General features: G+C 43.1%; 1 pseudogene; it reads right to left on the bottom strand.

Moving 5' to 3' along the window:
* Window positions 1-18,203: 18,203 nt before the first annotated feature.
* On the bottom strand, window positions 18,204-19,325 carry LOC122673865 (annotated as a pseudogene).
* Between the last annotated feature and the right edge of the window lie 1,278 nt (window positions 19,326-20,603).

Raw genomic sequence — 20,603 nt, 5'->3', positions numbered from 1 at the left:
GTATTATTTGTATGAAGAGTATTATAAACCTATTACAGTACAGTACTATATAGCCGATTGTGTTGGTTGGGTACCTAGGCTAACTTTGTTGAACTTACAAACAAACTGGACTTACTAACACATTGGACTTACAAACGAGCTCTCAGAACGGAACCTATTCATATTTAGGGGACTTCCTGTCAGTTGCAGAGAACAGAGTGGGCATTTGGATGTTTTGTTTTCCATGCACACTTTGACAAGTAGAGTGTGCATGTGTGGGGCAAGAAGACTGTAATGGCTAATTTTATGTCAGTTTGGCTAGACCATGGTACCCAGCTCAATGGTCAGACATTCTGGATGTTTCACAGAATGTTTGTGAATATTTGGGGGGGGGAGGGGGGAGATTAATATATAAGTCAATCAACTTTGCGGAAGCTGATTACCTTCTATAATGTAGATGAGCCTTGTCCAACAAGTTGAAGACCTTACTACAGAAAAGACTGACCTCCCCCTAGAAAGAAGGAATTCTACCAACAGACAGTCTTTGCACTCAGACTGCAACTCTTCCCTAGGTCTCCAATCTGTCACCCTACCTTGCAAATTTTGGACTTGCCAAGTTTCTACAATCACATGAGCCAACTCCTTAAAATAAACCACTCTCTCTCTGTGGAGATAGATAGATAGGTAGAGAGATAGAAAGACAGATAAATCCTATTGGTTGTGTTTCTTTGTCTAATACAAAGGCAATAAGAAAGAATTTGGAGAAGATGGGGAATGGATACTAGTGACCATCAAGTAGTTCTCCCAGGAATCCGAGAACCTAAAGGGATCATATTCTACACCTTAAGAAAGGTCTGAATGCCAAACGCAATTTGAGAAGGGTGGCCTGAGCTCAAGAAGTCCTCGACACAATGAGTCTGTGAGGAGATCTCTTTCTCTCCAGGGATCTGACTGTGCTTCTTGGCCCAAGCAACCTCAGGGCACTTGATGACTCCTGAAGACACCTCTAGGCCACCTCTGTTTCCTCATCTGCCTTTAGATTCACACACTTTTCCCCATGGTGAAACAATTAAAATAGTCTTGAATTCACATTCATGCTTTGTTTCAGAACCCCCTCTCTGCTAGGTTTGGAAGGGAACATTAGCCTTGGCCAGCACCTTTCTCTTCTCGAACTTCCTGTAGCCATTGGCTCTTCTCCCTGGGGAGACCTTGAACCTGAGTCAGAAGCCTTGTGTGACAATACAGGGGATTTCACATATGTGACCTCAGGCAAGTGGTTTAATTGCCCTCTTACTTTCTTCTCCTATAAAATGGGTATCAATCTGCCTCCCTTGCAGGGCCCTATAAATACACAAGTTACAAGTCAAAGTGCCTTCAAAAAGACCTTTGAAAGTAGTGTGTGCTAAGTCACTTCAGTCGTGTCCAACTCTGTAGCCCACCAGGCGCCTCTGTCCATGGGATTCTTCAGGCAAGAATACTGGAGTGGGTTGCCATGTCTTCCTCCAGGGGATCTTCCTGACCCAGGGATCGAACCTGCATCTCCTGTGTCTCCTGCATTGACAGGCGAGTTCTTTACCACTGAGCCACCTGGGAAGCCCCTTTGAAAGTAGGGATCATGTTTATTCACTGGTTTGGCACCTTGCATGATGTCAGACATGTAAATTACCATTAGAAGTTATTGAATGAATTAATGAACAAATGAATAGTGCACAGTGGTCACAGAACTGAGTAAACCTCCAAAAGTGCAGTGTTTCCCAAGAAAAAAAGTCAGATTAGAGCTATTGATTCCTCTGCCTACAGCATAGTCTTTCAGTATTCCTCTTTAGACTAAAACTTTGGTCTCCCTTAATAAGCTGGCACTGAACTGGATAAGGTTTCCAGAAATCATAGCAGGTATTTAAGCTCAGTTTAAATCTGACTTCCATTCAACTTTCCCACACCCTCAAAGGCATAATACTTTACTAGCAGTCACTATCATTATGCCTTGTTATCCACAGTGGCTACTATTAACAACTCCCTGCTGTTCCACATGCCAGCCTCATAAACATGAAGCTCCACTCTTCCCCGAAATGGCATGAACATGACTCAGGACAACATGGAAGGGGCCTTTGGGCTCCAGAACTCTGAGATATTCTCCTGATCCAGAGCACTAAGGGCATAGGGAATGGAACTCAAAGGCACCATGGCAGTCCCTCGGGCTGACCTTCCATATCTCTGCAGGAAAGAAAGTCACAGATGTCTTGGGGAATGGTGTGTATGAGCCATGGTTTCTTCTGGCTGCAACTATCTCTGACCTTTATCTAGCACGCCATCATATTACTCAGTCCCTTCGGGTCATCAAGCATGCCTCACACTAGTACCCAGTGCTCAGTAAAGGTGAGGCACAGATGCCTCAATCCTGTTCACAGCAGTGAGTCTCAACAACAACAGCATGCTGAAATCACCAGTGTGATCACAAGCTGATCACATAGACATCATGGCTCACCAAAATAGATTCTGATTCACTGGTCTTGAATGGGGATGGAAAGCTAAGAACTGGTATTTTTTCAAGCTCTCCAGATGATTCCAGGGAGAAGCCACGAATGAGAACCACTACCAGTTTGCAGCATTTATCCCAAACACTCCTAGTCTGTTTCCAATCTGCTGCCATCACAACGTTCCTATCTGGCTCCTGACCGGAGGCCGCGTCTTCCTTGCAAACCCTACCGTGTGCCATCGGCAATGTATCTGGCTTTCCTGCTTGACTCCTGACTTTCTCTCAAGGGCTTTCCTTAGACATATCCTATCAACTCTTCTCAGTTCAGACTTCCTTGAGAGGACTCTTGACATTCTGTGCTTCATGGGGACCAACAGGAAAAAAAAAAAAAACACTAATATTTTTAAGCTAATATTTATAAGCCAAATCCTGTACTAGTTTGTGTAGCTAATTTCTGTAACAAATATCCAAATTCTCAGTGGCCAGACACCACAATAAAGGTATATTTCTTGCTCATTACAGAGCCCAAAATGCAGAAGGCAGGGAGAGACTGAGGAAAGAGGCAGACCACTGCAGATTACCGGGTGGCAGGCTTAATAAACAAGAGAACTTTCTCACCAGGCTTGTCTTGGGCAGCCGCAAGATGAGTAAGTCTTTACACACACACACGCGCCAAATCTTAAAAGTTTATATAGAGGACTTAACTGGGTTCAGTCACACTGCCATCCAGACAGTCTCAATACTACATTCTATCTTAAAGCTGTATCCTTGGAGAAGCTTCTGAAAATAGGGGAGGCAAGTGGCCAAGGGCAGAGGAGGAGGTGGGGAGCCTCCAATTGCCTGGATCCAGCTCACAGGTCAAGCAGCAGTCACACCTCCTCAATGATTTCCCCCAAGAGCCTGAAAGAAACACTTATTCCTTCTTCCTACATTCCATTAGCCGGAATTAGTCATATGGCCCCATCAAACTGCAAGAGGGGCTCTGGGAAATGAAATTATAAAAGAAAAGAGGGTTTGAGGGACTTCCCTGGTGGTCCAGTGGCTAAGAAAGACTTCATGCCCCCAATGCAGGGGGCCCAGGGTTCGATCCCTGGCCAGGGAATTAGATCCTGCATGCCACAGCTAAATATTCTGCACGCTGCAATGAAGATCGAAGATCCTGCATGCCTCAACTAAGACCCAGCACAGCCAAATAAATAAATAAATATTGCTTAAAAAAAAAAAAGAGGGTTTGGTGAATGGAGATCCATTTTAAACCCTCCCCTCTTCACTATTTTGACCAAATTTTCAATTTACCAGAAGCAGACATAGTCTACACCTCTGCTAAGGGCTGAGGGAAAAATCTGCCCCCAAATCAGAGTTGTAACCTTTTGGTCTGAAGTCAAAAAAAGCACCTAAGCTCACAAGCATGATACAAATTAAAGTTTTGCCCCCAAAAGAACCCCTCTTTTTCATGTGGCCTGATACTGGTATTATCACTTACAGAAGTTTTGAGGGTATAAACCATTTTAATAGTAAGCTGTTACACAGGTGAAAATGGATACAGGTATATGTGTGGCTGAGTCCCTTCACTGTTGACCTGAGACCATCAGAACATTGTTAATTGGCTACATCCCATTACAAAAGAAAAAGTTAAGAAAAAAAAAAATAGCACGTTATAGCTCTGGCATTAGAAAACAGCCCAAAGGATAATTCATTTAGTAGTTGAAAACTGCACCATCTTATGACATATGACTTTTTCCTTTCTGTAACTAGAAAACATAAGTATCTAGAAGTACAATAACATCAGTTATTGATTATGAGGCGGGGGCGTAACAAAGAAATTTGGTGAATAATCTTCAGTAGGCCAGCAAAATTTGCACATCAAAAACGCTCGAGGAGGCTCTGAGGAATAGGAGTTATGATAAATACAGAGCAGCCAAGGTTACAACTTGCACGGCAGTAGGTCCCAGATGGATAGCTGTTGAGGGCAGAGTCGGCAGCACCTGCATCTGCATGTGGGGAAGGGAGCGTGGTTTCTTGGGGGTCTAAAACAGCGGCCTTTGGGATCTAACGGTCACCACGTGCCAGGCTCCAGACTAAGTATTTTACCCAGGCATCTACTTTCAAGCCCTCCAATGACACAGAATGGAATGATGGCGTTAGATTCAGTTAGAAGATCTTTCCTACTGTGGTTCTGAAATCCCCGGAGAAGGCAGGTCCTCTCAGGGGCAACCTTGGCAACAGAATCATCAAGAGCACCAAGAGCCCTGGAACCAAACAGAACAGACAGGCAGCTCCAGTGGAGATGTCTGACACCAGACTGGATCCAACTATTTGCTGGAATGACTTTTAATAGAGAGATTCTCCCCCATCTGTTGTTCACTGCTAGCTAAATTCATCCAGGACTTTGTTCCAGCTTAGTGATTTCACTTTCAACAAGACAGCAAATACGTCCCTTATCACCAGCAAACACACACCCACACAGATATACACAGCTAGCCACACACACACACACACATATACCCCCCACACCCACTTTGTGTCCTGGATGTGGCCTCTGCTAATGATGATAATGATAAGGATGCCGATGTTTTGGAGAAAATGTCACAGAAAAACAGTTAGTGAGAGTAAAGATATTTAGGGAAAAAGAGCAAACTATCTAAGATACAATGTGGTCACAACCATGTAAAAAATGCACTTCAGAAAGACAGAGGAAACACACCAAAGTGGTAATAATGTCTACAGTCTAGTGCGGGAGTTACAGGTTACTTGGTTTTCCAGAAGCAGCAAGTTCAGGCTTATCCTCCCACCCAGGAACCTTGGTGGAATTTAGTTTCTTCTTTAATGTGTCCTCCAAACTTTTTGCTCTGCCCATAATTAGAGGGAAAAAAAAGAAAAGCATTTTAAAGGTCAGTTAAGAATTCCCTGGAGGTTGAATGGTTAGGACTTGGCACTTTCACTGAGGTAGCCTGCATTCAATCCCTGGTCAGAAAGCTAGGATCCTACAAGCTGCGTGGTGCAGCCAAAAAAATTATTAACTAAAAAAATGAAAAGGATTAAAACAAATAAAAAGTCAGTTGTTAATACAAACATGGGTCTCAAAATTATTCCTGTATTTTTCAGGTTTAATCATTTTTATGATTTTAAAAATATATTAAATTATCATGAGCCATATCAATGACCCATCTGTAGACTGTAAGCTTCATGAGGGCTATTCCTGTTTTATTCATTGATGCATTCCAAACACCTAGAGCAATCCTGGTGCTGAGTAGGCAGTTAATAAATATTTGTTGAATGACCACTTGAATATTCTGGTTCTGACAGAAGAAATATGGAAATTAACACATCAGGCTTCTAAATCAGCCTCCATGAATCAGGATAAACGGTGCATCTTTAACCACCAATTGGTAAAGAAAACTTCATACTCATAGTCTAAAAATTCTTGGGCTCCTCTTCTCAAAGGAGATTCCATTCTTCCAACATAACAGGATCTAATAGAAAAGTCCTGCTACCACATCATCAGTAATGTGACACCTTATTTACTGATATTTTGAAAAACTATTATGCACGTTTGCCATACAAGGCAAGATGGTACCAAAAGAAATAGACTGAAGACTTGGGTGGTGGCAATTCTAAATTATGATCTTGAATTATGAAAACCTCCATGGGTGGGGAAAGCACAAAGTCTCTACACTGACAAGACTGAAATCTCAAAGTTACAAGCAGATTTTGCCAGATGTTGATTTCACTGCTGCCCAAAAACTCTACCAGAGAATCAGACAGTCTGTATTATCATGATAAAAGAAAGCAGTTATAGTTGGCAGCAGGTGGGAGTACTAACGATTTAATACTGAGAAGCTTTTGTCAGGTATTTAAGTTACCAAAAGCTATTTTTTTCATTGTGATAAATTCCCTTTCACATTTGGCAACTGAATTTTTAACAAAATGCCTCTCACGCCAACAAAGGGCATTTGAGAGAATGGAAGCTATTGAGTTTCCACTTTCCAAATGAGTTGCCTCTTGACTTAATTATCCTCCCTGTGATTTTGAAGATATCCCTACAAACCACAAAGCATTGTCATTGACACACAGCCTGCACTCAGCGAATGGTTATGGGATTGACTCAAAAATCTGTGACAACTGAAGCAAATCACAAAGAAAATTGAACTGCTGAAGTATGCTGGAAATCAGGACCACATTTTGGAAACAATAAGAACTGGAAAGGGTAAAAACAAGGTGCTAATTCAGTAATTAAATTGAAAGAAGAGTCAATAGATCCTCATTTTCAACTCCTGTTCCTCGAGGTCCAACCACTGGGACAGACTTTTCCACCTGCAGAAAAGAATCTCGGCCCTCACAACTGTGCCTATTTCACACATTAAGAAACTGAGGCCAACTGCAGCAAGGTGGACACGTCTAAATGGGGACCAACCTGAAGTCTCCCCAAGTCTCCATCTCCCTCACTAGGCTGCCTGTCTTCATTATCTCACAGGGTGGAAATTTCCAGACACTCCAACCCTTTGGCCCTTCTACTTACTCTTACTTTTTCAATCTCTCCCTTTTTTAATCAAGTTCAGAGAAATAAATAAGCAGAGAGGAGACGAGGGCTAGTTAGAGACCACAGGCAGGCTTCCTTTCCCATCTCCCACGTACAATACAGAACTGTGCCCTTGAACTGTCCTGAGGTTTCTGTGCCTGCAAGAGGAGCCTTAGCCACCTCCCCAGCCTGTCCCCAAGTACATCCCCCAAGTGTCTTATATGGTCCTGGTTCCCATTCACAAAACCGGTCAGTCTCCTCACCCCCATGTCCCCTACCCCCTCACTGACCACCTTCAGCTTCTTGCTGCACAAGGGGAAGTGGAAAAGTCCCAAGTGTCGTGAAGATGACTCACCTAAAGTCAGCAGCCCCTTAAAGGACTGCAGACCCGCCTCCCTGAAACCCAGAAAGACCCTGGAACCACTTAACAGAGACTCTCTTGGGAAGACAGGCGGGAGATTCAGCTGGCTCGAAGGAGTGGCCTGGAGAAAGGAAGGGGAGAAAATGCCAACAATACCCAGAGGCCGAACATTCAAGCTCCACGATCTACTTGCCAGACTCTGACTCATCATCCAGCCTTCCGGCAGCTCACTGTCTAGGTGCACCAACACACAAGTGAACAAATGATCACTGAACAGGATTCATAGACAGAGGGAAGTTTAGGAGATGGAGGGAGGCCAGCATGGGGCTGTTAGTCCAGTTCACAATTTCCTAGAGGAGATAACATCAACACTAGTCTCTTTTTTGAGATGAGTGATAGAAACATGTGAGCAAAAATGATAAGGTTTTGGCTTTTTTAAAAAAACAACATTGATGTCATTTTCACTGTAAACATACTCATTTTCATCCTACTTCGCTTGTGTTAATGCAGTAAAACATCACAGTGAACAGCACAAGTTGCAAACCTGACCCGCCAAGGTCAAATCCTGGTGCTTCTCTTACTAGCTGTCTGCCCTTGGGCTGTGCCTCAGTTTCCTTCCATGACAGCTGTGAGGACTAAATGACTTAACACTTGAAAGGCGCTTAGAGCTGAGTTTAGCACATAGTAACTATGCAACAAATATCAGCTTCTGCTATCGTGTCATTACTTTGTTTTCACACCTTATGCACTTCAGTGCACTTTTTGCCCAGTAACCTGTGAAGGGTAGGAAGTCATAGGTAAAGCGATAGAGAGGAAAACAGGTTGTCCTCACAACTAATCAGCACAGTTCCAGCACCAGAACTTCTGATGGTCCATGTTATTTCCAGCACTTCACAACACTTTATAAAGTTGTTTTAAAACCCTGAATTCTGATGCATGAAACAGGGCACTCAAAACCAGTGCACTGGGACAACCCAAAAGGATGGGATGGGGAGGAAGGTGGGAAGGGGGTCTAGGATGGGGGGACACCTGTGACTGATTCATGTTAATGTATGGCAAAAACCACGACAATATTGTAAAGTAATTAGGCACCAATTAAAATAAATAAATAAATTTTTTTTAATAAATAAAAAGAATCCCCTCCAAAAAAAACACAAAAAATAAATAAATAAAACCCTGAATTCTTAATGCAACATTGTAAATCAACGATACTTCAATAAATTTTTTTAAAAGACTGAACTCTTGGATGAAAGTTCCTTTAAAAGTCTTAATTTTAATCCCACTACTAGGCATATACCCTGAGGAAATCAAAATTGAAAAAGACACATGTACCCCAATGTTCATTGCAGCACTATTTATAGCTAGAACATGGAAGCAAGCTAGATGTCATTGACAGATGAATGGATAAAGAAGCTGTGGTACATATATACAGTGGAGTATTACTCAACCATAAAAAGGAACGCATTTGAGTCCGTTCTAATGAGGTGGATAAACCTAAAGCCTATTATACAGAGTGAAGTAAGTCAGAAGGAAAAAAACAAATACCGTATATTAACGCATATATATGGCATCCAGAAACATGGAACTGATGAACCTATTTGCAGGGCAGCAGTGGAGACACAGACACAGAGAACAGACTTATGGACATGGTGGGGGCGGGGGTATATCGGAAGGAGAGGGTGGGGTGTATTTAGAAAGTAACATGGAAACATATAATTACCAGACATAAAATAAATAACCAACAGGATTTTCTGTGTGACTCAGGGAACTCAAACCAGGGCTCTGTAACAACCTAGAAGGGTGGGATAGGGAGGGAGCTTCAAGAGGGAGGGGACATAGGTATACCTATAGCTGATTCACGTTGATGTTTGTAGAAACCAATACACTATTGTACAGCAATTATCCATCAACTAAAAATAAACAAAAAAAATTTTAAAGCCTTGATTTTCACATAAACGAGGGGAATGGCCCTAGAAGACAATGGAACTGTCAACATTCAACAGATTGGAGGACTTTACCTCTAGGGTTAATTTGGGAATACTTAAAATCCAAAAGAATGTCTTTCTGAGTGTGATAAAAATCCCTCCAAAGTCTCATGCGGTTTCTATGTTCAACATACTCCAAACTGCCACAACCCACAGTACAAGAAACCTCACTTCAGAAAACAAGGGCCCTCCCTACCGGGCGCTGCCAACACAACTGTGCTTACCGCCAGCAGAGCTGGAGGGCGATGTGTGCTGGTGGGACCCTTAGCACCTGCTGGGGTGACACTCCCCACCACACCCCACTGGTCTCTTCTCACCAGGAGGAAAGCACACCCCACCTGTCTGGCAGAAGTGACCAGGGCGAAGGGCATCGAGCACAGAAACAGGAGTAAAGGTTAGAAATCATGAAGGGACTAGCCATGAGGACATTAAAATGGACCACGTTTGCTTGGATACTTTCCCACTGAGAGAGACAGCATGGCGTCCTACATCGTGGCCTTCTGGTGGCCAAGATATCTGCAGGAAACGCTGTACTGCTTTGGTAAACAATCAGGAAACTCCCGAGAGACTGGTGGCTGGTTCAGTGCAAATGACTCGGATCTAAGGTTCAGAAGAGCTGGATTGAAACCCTAGCTTCTCCATGGCTGAAAAAAGCATTAGCACTCTGAGTCTCGATTTTTTTCCTCATTTCACTGAAACTGATAGCACTGGTCACTTCTGTGTTCCCTTAAGCTGTTGCAAGAGCAGAGGAAAGGAGAGCCATTTGGAGGATTTTGCACCCGGTCAGTTGCACACAGCGAATGGGGCTCACCTTGCTCTCCTGCATCTTCAGGTTTCTCCACGGTTTCCCCGGGGCTGTGCTGCTCTTCTTCCACCGCTCCTGTCTCTATCAGCAAAGAAAAGAAACATTCCCAGTCAGGCACCTGAAGGTAAGCAGAGGAACCCATCCTTGGGGATGTCTCTGGGGTGTCCAAGGCAAATGACTAGTTCCTCTGCCTCTGCTTTTGACTTGGGCTCTTCCTGCACTCCTACGGCCAGCTCCCTCCTGGCTGACCAGGGACCCTCCTCTACACCCTAAACAACTCGTGCTTTGCTACAGACCCTTTTTATCTTCTCACTCTCCAGGTGACATCGTCTGCCCCCTTGGGTGCTGTTGACTCCTGTCTCTCCAGCCAGCACACGAAGGGACTGAGCCATCTGAGCAATGGGCGGGCCAACCCAGGAAAGGAACCAGTTGGAAAAGCAAGAGGAGCTTCCTCCAGACCCTCACAATGATCCCCACAAATCATTCTGCAGAAGGCAAATACTCCTGCATCTGGAGAGCGTTGGTCCAGAGGAGGCAGGAATGGAAACACAGGACAAACTTCACTATAGACTGTTACTTATATGTGCCACAATTCAGTGAGTAGTTATGACGACTCCCATTTTTCAAATGGAAAAATGAACTCCAAGAGGTTGAATAATATGCTCATGGAGCTCATAAGAGGCAAAGTCAGGATTTGAACACGGGTCTTCAATGGGGGTCTAGCATACTTTGCTCCTTCCCACAGCCACCCCGCTGGGTATGATGGCCACAAAGTTAAGTCCCTTCTAAAATGAAAATGGTCCTACAGAAATTTTTCTTAAGATGGTGTTTAATTGCATGTATTTTATGATTACAAAGCATCTTCTCTGTTTTGTATAGTTTTTATACCTCCTAAGCATAGATAAATAAATTATACATCTTATTATTCCAAAATCCAAATGAACAGAGTGGGTAAAATATCATCCAGAACACCATGGCCTTGGACACAGAGCAAAGTTTCCTTGTCCACAATTCATACAACTTGTTATTTTAAGTCAATTCAATAACTGATAATTTTCCAAACAGTTAATCTTCAACCTGCTAATTGGCAGATTATTGACAGATCCTCATCTGTAGTGACACTCCGTAAAATTCAAAAATTTGGGATTTCATTGAGACTACCCAAAGTATTGTAGATTTTGAGAATGACAGTTGCTGGTGTATTGTGAATTTCAAGTATCATGGATGTCACAAACATCAAAGATTTTGTAAGCATAGAATGGGGCTTTGTTGTCCAATGCATTTTCAGACCAGTCTGCTACTTTTTTCTCATCCTCTTTGTTAATGGGTTTGCTTTCTTCATGGAAGAGAAGAAAAAGGTGGAGTTGAAGGCAGTATGCAAGTACTGTTCTAGAAATATTGTCACATTTGTACATGCCTGCCTTCCAAGGTCATACACACACAAACACATACATCCAGAGTCAGTAGACAATATACATTCACACAGTAGATGTTTCATCCAAATGTTAATTTTCACATATCTTTGTCAATTTAAATATGTGTAAGGAGAATCCTACCATACCTATAACAATTTCTGGAAGAAAGAAACTTTGAGTACAGAAGCATTTCCTAAGCACCAACTAAGCCACCAGTGCTCTGCCTCATACTGTCACCCCAGAGCTCCATCACTGACACCCACATCGCCATCCAGGTGGGTGCCATAATCCCCGTTTACAGAAGAGGAAAGTGAGGCTCAAAATAAAAGGTGTGCCACAGGTCCTAGATCACTCACTGCAAAGTGAGATTCCTCATTCAAACCAGATCTGTCTTGCCTAAAGGTTATAAATTTTGGAATCAGGGGAAGACAAGAAATAAATTTCAGACAGTCCTGATTCTTCGTCTACAGCAGTCCTCATCTTCCTGCTCTGATCTATTCCTATCAGCTGAAGAGCAATTGTTCAGTAACAAAAGAACAAAAACCTCAAAGAGAATTATGTCAACCTGCATCACTGTGCAGGCCCTAAAAAAGGCAAATTAATACCCTTCCCTTCTTTGGGGAAGCTGCTTTTCTTTTAGCAAAATCATGGGGCGGAACTGTGCTTTATTAGCTTGGCTTTCATTTGCCAGAAGACAACACAGGTGAGTTCCAAAAGGAAAAATAATTCACAAAAGACAAAGTGACAATGGATGTGAGAACAGGAAGAATCAAGGGGTCGCCATCTCTCAGTCATTGTATCAATAATACTACTTTTGGATGCTATGGAAATGTCACCATATCATGTTAATTTCTCCAGAGCACATAAAATGAATGTCCCAGAGCTACAGACCATTCCTGACTTCCTGCTTTCTCTTCAAGTACATCGTTCAATAATTAAAATCTATTATATTCCTAAAGCAAACCACTTAATAACACCTCAGCAGACATCAGGGAAGAGAGAAATGGAATTTTGATAGTGGGTCTCCTACTAAATTGAAATGAAATCAGCTTAATGCTAATTATTTTTCACATTCAGTTTCTATATTTACCAAATGGCCTAACTTTTGAAGTCCCAGCTGAATTAACTATTAACTTTCCCGAGCTATCAACACTCAGCTAACCCTTCAAGCCCTATTTAACCCCCTATCAGTTGTTCAAATCCCCTTACTCCCGCCCAATCACTCCCTTCTCTACTTCTATGTGTACTTTTGCTCATATAATTAGGATTTAATATATATATTTAATGCATTAAGTGTGTATCATACATGTGCCAGGTAATAGATAGGAACTGAAAACAAAATGATTACTAATAATAGCTGAATTCACTGAATGCATACTAAGCAGATATTGTTCTAAGTGCTTTTGTGTATATGAATTTATTTAGACCTTGTAAATGTGACCAATTCTACAGATGAAGCAAACTGATTCACTTAATAACTTACTCAGGATGACTCAGATTGTAAGTGATGGAACCAGAATTTAGACCCAGACAGCCTGGCTCTACAGCCCTGGAAATTAATCACTACAACTGCCTCTCCAAGTTCACATTCCAGGGCCTCAGAATCGAATGAAAGACCCACGTGGAATCAGAAGATGACACAGAAGTGTCCTATGATTGAACATATCAAGGAAGGGGGACCAATAAGACTGGGAGAGTCTAGAAGGAATGTGTCAGGAAGGGCCAGAGGGCGGTGATATTCCAGGCATTTTTAACAGTTTAGTAACTGACACTACACCTAGATCTAAATTTCTCCTAGGGCTGAGTACGGTTGTGTGCCATGCTAAAGTTGTTTCAGTCGTGTCCGACTCTTTGTGACCCCCTGGACTGTAGACCACCAGGCTCCTCTGTCCATGGCATTCTCCAAGCAAGAATACTAGAGTGGGTAGCCATGTCCTCCTCCAGGAGATCTTCCCAACCTGGGATTGAACCCACGTCTCTTACGTCTCCTGCACTGACAGGCAGATTCTTTACCACTAGCACCACCTGGAAAGCCCACAGTTGTGTGATATCCTAAAAAATAATTTTGCCTGGGTGCATAAGGAGTGGTAAACCAGTCCACCAGGGCAGAAATGGCCACAGTGGAAAGGGCGGTGGGGAGCGCTGATTTGTATTTGCAGATTTCCTTTGCCAGTTTCTATGGGGTGAATACTCCCACCATAGCGGATTTCAAGCTACCGACCAGACGTCACTGAACTCGTTTGGGATGAGATGGGTTCTCTGGACGTCACGTGCCGATTTGCGCTGGCACCAGCACCACTCTGTGAAGTCCCTCTAGTGAGTACCAGAAGCTGAGGGAGCCACGAGGTCAGTGGGTACAGAAATACCACCCCCGACGGAGAGAGGCTGAGGGCACTCAGGAGGGCAGGAACACCTGCTCGGTCTCTAGCAGACGGCAGCTGCCAGGATGGTACATGAGTGTTAAGGCCCCCACAGTAAACCGAGGGGAACGGGGGTATAAGCCACAGACACAAGGCAAGGAGCCCCGAGGAAAACAGTAGCACCAGAAGAGAGACTTGAGGTGAACACCAAGCCCAGTCAGAAGAGGAAACACCTGAGTTCAGGTAGGCACAGCCTTCAGGCAACATCCAACCAGGTTTTGAAGTCAAAGTACAAAATTCACAGTGCCTTCTCTGCCAGCTCCCCTTCTAACACATCTAAGTTCCTCCCAGGGCCTCCTTGAGGCTCTCAGAGGAAGACCCCGTGTTGACCTCCATTGCAAGGCTTTCCACAGCACACTGTAATTATCCATGGAGATGCCTCCCACTAGGCTGGGAGCCCCTGCAGGCAAATAGCATATGATGCTGGCAAATCAATAGGCCAAATCTGGCCCACCACCTGCTTTTATAGGGTAGAGAAGCCAAAAATGGTCTTCACATCTTTGAATGGTTGGGAGAAAAAAATCAAAAGAAAAATAATATTTTATAATACATGTAAATTATGTGAAATGCCAATGTCAGTATCCATAAACAAAGCTTTATTGTAACACAGCCATGTCCTTCATTAACGTATTTCACACTACCATATGGCCCATAAAACCTAAAATGCTTACTCTCTGGTCCTCCATAGAAAAGTTTGCCAACTCTCAGCACGTAGCATGCTCTGAGAAAGGAAACATTGAATCAATGCTTGATTAATGATTATCTGACCCTAGATGCATCCCCAGCCATTTTTTAATCTCATAACTATCCAGATTTTCCTGGTTGGAGGACCCTGCTCACCCAGCAACCAGCGTTGTTTTCCAGCTCCCCCAAGCACTCTGCTACTAGTGAGAACCCAAATGAATCTTCCCAGATTGGTTGCTTCCAATCTGTCTGTATAAGGATTTCCAAATCTGTATTTCTGTGGAATTTGACTAGGAGTTCTATTTTCAAAAAATACATATATATATTCTACAACTAAATTAGCTTAATAAATGTTGAGCTACAAACCGGTGCTGTGACAACCTAGAAGGGTGGGATGGGGTGGGAGGTGGGGGGAGGTTCAAGCGGGAGGAGACGTGTGTATACACCTGTGGCTGATTCATATTGATGTAGGGCAGAAACCAGTGTAACATAGTAAAAGAGTTATCCTCCCAAGTGGCGTTAGTGGTCAAGAATCCGCCTGCCAATACAGGAGACACAAGGCATGGGTTTGATCCCTGGGTTGGGACGATCTCCTGGAGAAGGAAACGGCAACCCACTCCAGTATTCTTGGATGAAAAATACCATGGACAGAGAAGCCTGGCGGGCTACATACAGTTCACAAGGTGGCAAAGAGTCGGACACAACTAAGCACACATACTCCCAAAAATAAATATAAAAATAAATAAATGTTGAGCTAAACATGCTTCTTCAGCACAGAATTCCACACAGCCTTTAAGATACTCATGTTCCCTGTGAAACTCCAAGCAACATTTCCCAAACATTTGCCCTTTGAAATCTTTTTGTTGGCAACTGTTACTCAGAGTCCTCTCTGGGAATCCGATTCTAAAGGAAGTAGAGATCTGACAAATATATGGTCATCAAGGCCACATGGAGAGCTCATTGTTTTTTATGGTATATCCCTAGAAATGGACACACTTCTGTTTTTAATATTTATCTATTTATTTACTGCTGCACTGGATCTTAGTCGCAGCACACAGGACCTCTGATATTCAATCAGTTGCAGCATGTGGGATCTTTAGTTGCAGCGTGCAAACTCTTAGTTGTGGCATGTGGGATCTAGTTCCCTGACCAGGGATCCAACCTGAGCCCCCTGCATTGGCAGCATAGAGTCTTAACCACTCCACCACCAGGAAAGTCCTGTGAACTCACTGTCACAACCCAAGTTATTTGGCTTAGCCATGACCACCACTCCCTGTCCTTGGCTGTGGGGAGCATAAACCACCTGGAGCCACAGCCCGCATCACCCTGGAGAGAGCAGTCACCGCTCCGCCGCCCAAAGATCCTGCCATTGCTGTCACCTTCAGTGTTAACTCCCTCCACTCCTGCAGGGCTTTGCTGAAATGTCACCTTCTCAGCAAGTCAGTTCATTTCAGTCGCTCAGTTGTGTCCAACTCTTTGCAACCCTATGGACTGCAGCACACCAGGCTTCCCTGTCCATCACCAACTCCCAGAGCTTACTCAAACTCATGTCCATTGAGTTGGTGATGCCATCCAACCATCTCATCCTCTGTCGTCCCCTTCTCCCACCTTCAATCTTTCCCAGCATCAGGGTCTGTTCAGATGAATCTGTTCTTCACATTAGATGGCCAAAGTACTGGAGTTTCAGCTTCAGCATCAGTCTTTCCAATGAATATTCAGGACTGATTTCCTTTAGTACGGACTGGTTGGATCTCTTTGCTGTCCAACAGACTCTCAAGAGTCTTCTCCAACACCACAGTTCAAAGGCATCAATTCTTCAGTGCTCAGCTTTCTTTTTAGTTCTACTCTCACATCCATACATGATTACTGGAAAAACCATAGCTTTGACTAGACGGACCTTTGTTAGCAAAGTAATGTCTCTGCTTTTTAATACACTATCTAGGTTGGTCATAACTTTTCTTTCAAGGAGTAAGCATCTTTTAATTTCACGGCTGCAGTCACCATCTGCAGTGATTTTGGAGTCCAAAAAAATAAAGTCTGTCACTATTTCCATTCTCGGCAAGGCCACCCTATTTAAAATTACAATCTCTCCCCACCCAAGATTCTGGGTTTTTCCTTAACTTAACTACTTTTCCCCCTAACACTTATTTCCTTCTAACAAGTTATGTAATTTACTTCTTACTGTGTAAGTTCCAAGAAGCAGAGACTTTTTATCTATCCCCAGTGTGTCCCAAGCACCTAAAGGAGTGCCTGACACATAGCAGACATTCAATAACTATTTGTTGAAGGATTAACTGAGTGAATAAATGATTATAGCCTCTGATTCCCCCTCCAGTATTGTATCCACTGGCTTTGCATCCAGGATCTAAGAGATAACAAAGGAGGGGCCAGATTGTGCAATGGTTAGAAGATTTGCTTTCACTCTGAGATGGGGAAACATTAGAAGGTTTTGACCACAGGAGGGAGATAATCTGACAGCATCCTTAGCCCAAAATGCTGGGAAGTGAATCCAGTAATTCAGATAAGAGATGATGGTGGCTTAGATCAGGAAGGAGTGGAAGTGCTGAGAAGTGGTGAGAGTCTATTATAACCTAAAGGCACAGGCAGCTGAATTTGTTGGTAGGGAAGATGTAGTGGAAGGAGAGGGGGTAAAAAGACTCAAGGATGACTCCAGAATTTTTGGCCTAAGCAACTGGAAAAATAGAATTGCCAAAAACAGAGATTAAAAAAAAAAAAAAAAACTGCAGGTGAAGTAAGTTTGGAGGAAGCAAGGGCAGGCTCCTACCGCACTCAGAATAAACCCAAATGCATAACCACAGCCTCCAGGTCCCTGCATGATCTGGCTTCTACCCACCTGTCCAACTTCATCTCACGCCAGCCACACTCCCCATCTTTCACAGGGCTCCAGGCACACCAGCCTCCTTCACTGCCTTGAACAAGCCAAACTGTCTGCCACTTGAGGATCTCTTTGTATGCTGTTCTCTCCGCCTGAAACACAACCCCACTCTCCACCACTCCACCTTCCTGCTTTAACCTTTCAGGTCTCAACTTACAAGTCACCCCTCAGGTGGGAACGCTTGCCTGACTTCCCAATCAAGAGTTTATTTCCTCTGCAGCACCTACACATCTGTCCATCTTTTTTTTTTTTTTTTTACCTTTCAAATACACTTTTATTTTCCTTTTTCCTCCTCACATACAGAACTTTCCCACACACTGGATTTCTTGCAGCTATAAAGTCATTTGATATTGGTCAGGTACCATTTTATCCCTTAAAACCTTGCTGGCATCAAAATATGATAGTTAACCAGTGTTAAATCTATAAAATATTTACATAGCACAGCACATTTAAGCTTTAGACACTTGGCAATTAAACCACATAAAAACTGGACAAGACCCCCAACCTACATGTTTAGAATCAGATGCTCACAGTCCCTGTCTGGTGTCTGTACACGGTTCAAAAGGCAGCAGAGGCAACAGGCAGTTACTTAGAAGGACATGGACCACTATTATTGGGAAGCACATTATGTTATCCCAGTGTCATGCACCACTTCACCTTTCTCCAAGACGGTCTCATAATTCTGGAATGGCAGGTCCCGCTGATACAAAATGAAGACAGACAACACAACGTTTACTCTGTGGAGACATCCTAACTCCTACTACGAATGCATGGTGATCTTGAATGCAACTGGTCCTAAAAACTTGTCACGGTCATTCTGGGTTTTTAGGTTGGGTGATCCATCAATCTTGCACTCAACCATTACTTCTTTTGTGTCGCCATCACTACCAAAGCTGAGCTGGATGGCAACTAGTGGCTGCAGGCAGCTCCCATACAGTTTTTTTCCATAAAACATGGAAACTATTTTAAATCTATCGTTCCATTGGGAGAATAAGTTGATAGAACTTCAGTGCTTTCACTCTTTCCAATACAGTCTATCCTTGGTTCTTGTTGAGGCTTTAATCCAATTATTCTGTTCATTTTCACAAGAATACAAAGGTTTCTTGCTTGGTAGCCAAACGTGGGATCATCCACACCACTGCATGCTTCAAGAACGGCAAGAGGAAACTGACATGCTGTGTATTCTAGACCCTTCTGCTCAAAAAGTTTCCACTGGTACAATCTGTGAGAGTCTTCTGTTCTTCTAAGCCATATGGCTTTAGAAATTTCTTAAGGTCATCAACGTACCCTTGATAGGATTCTGAATCAGACAGGAGGAATGAAAAATCCAACACCAACACTGGTTTTGGAAAAACCTAAAGTCCTGGACTAGGACCCTGGTCACAATATTTTGGAACCTCATCGTTCAGAGTCTGAAGCATGGTCCACATTATGAACGAAGAGTGCAGCCAGGAATCCATAAAAGACCAGGTAGAAGAGCAAGATCAAACCCCAGCTCTTGGCGGTGCACCCCAGGAACTCTCCGGAGGTCCGGTTGTAGATGAAGAGCTTCCACTCGGCCAGGCTCTGGTTGAAGTCCTCACGGTGTGCGTGCCGACTGCTAGGGGAGCGGCGGCCGCGGGGTTGGAAGCTGCGAGGAGCCCCGAGGTGCATTCCGGCTGGAGCGGCGCCGCCCGGCGACGGAAACCGCGCCGCCGCGCCGCCGCTCCAGCCCGACGTCTCCCATCTTCTTTCTTTATTTAACTTGACTATATCTTGTCTTCTCCACCAATTTATGAGGTCCATGGGAGCAAGGACATGACTGTCTTTGTCACAACTGCATACCAAGTGCCTGGCATGTAATAAGAACTCAATAAATGTTTATCAATTGGTTGGTTTGAAAAATAGTGTCCATATCTGGAGGGATCTAAGCTAAGCAGGCATTTGTCACTGAGGAAAATAGAAAAAGCAAAATGTTGTTAGATGCTTGGAAAAGAAGCATCGTTCATTCATCACCTTAGTCACTGTTTACTGAGCATCTCCCATTGATGGAATAAGCCCTTTGTACTCTGCAAGAGAAAGCACAGTCGCCTTCCCTCTCAGTACTGATGAGCTTTTAGTCTGGTACGCTGACCCCGCGTGGTTCTGAGCCTCCTGCTTTCTTCTTTGACCACTTTATATAGGGTAACTGGTACTTCACAGGTACAGCTGCATTTAAATTAACTTGCCCGGTGTTTTAATTTAGAAAGTTTGGTGGGGAGCAGATTCTGATAATGATGCTAATACATTATGGCTTACGAAATGTGGAACACTGGTGAGAAAAATAATTACCATCCACACTTCTATTACCCAGGGAAAATTAGTGGATCCCCTCCAAGTCCTCACTGTTTCTTTTTTCCTTTATTGTCAGTGTTGCTCAAAAGGCTCACAAGAGCACATGTCCAGAATTACTGGATAAAGTAGGGCATTTGGGTGGGAAATTTTAGGATTGATGAGAAAAATGATATTAGAGAAAGAATAATGAGAAAGCTGTGGGGGACACAAATTGCTTATTTATTAGAGATACACAGTGACATTCTATGAGTCCAGAAAAAAAAAAACGAAGGAGAAGAATGGCAAAATGTTTACAATTGGTGCAGTTTTATGTCAGGTACATGAGCGTTCAATATAATATTCTCTTTATTTTTGAGTATGTTTGAAGTTTTAATTTTTCCATAATAAAAAAAAATATTTTTTTTTAAGTCTATTGTAGGATTCTGGGAAAACCTAGACATGGGTGGTGGCAGAGAAAATAGAAAAGAAAAAAAAAAAAAGATTGACTAATTCAATACATTTGACCTTGATAACAGATTTGATGCAACAACTTCAGCTGAGGGAAGAAGCAAAACTGACTCATTTCTATAGCCTTGGAAATAGAATAATGTCATTAAAGAGAATCTGTCTATAGATTCCTGAACTTTAAACAATGTACCTCATTGGCCTGTATGTATGGAAATTAACAAACTATGTAAGTTTAAAAAAAAAAGTAGGGTATTTGGGGGATTCTAATTATTCAGCTATGTGCTAGGAAAAGAGGGAACTGAA

The sequence above is a fragment of the Cervus elaphus genome, chromosome 18, assembly GCF_910594005.1.
Source record: "Cervus elaphus chromosome 18, mCerEla1.1, whole genome shotgun sequence".
NCBI classification, from domain to species: domain Eukaryota; kingdom Metazoa; phylum Chordata; class Mammalia; order Artiodactyla; family Cervidae; genus Cervus; species Cervus elaphus.
The sequence above is the reverse complement of the archived record's forward strand: the minus strand, read 5'-3'. Positions and strand labels throughout refer to the sequence as shown.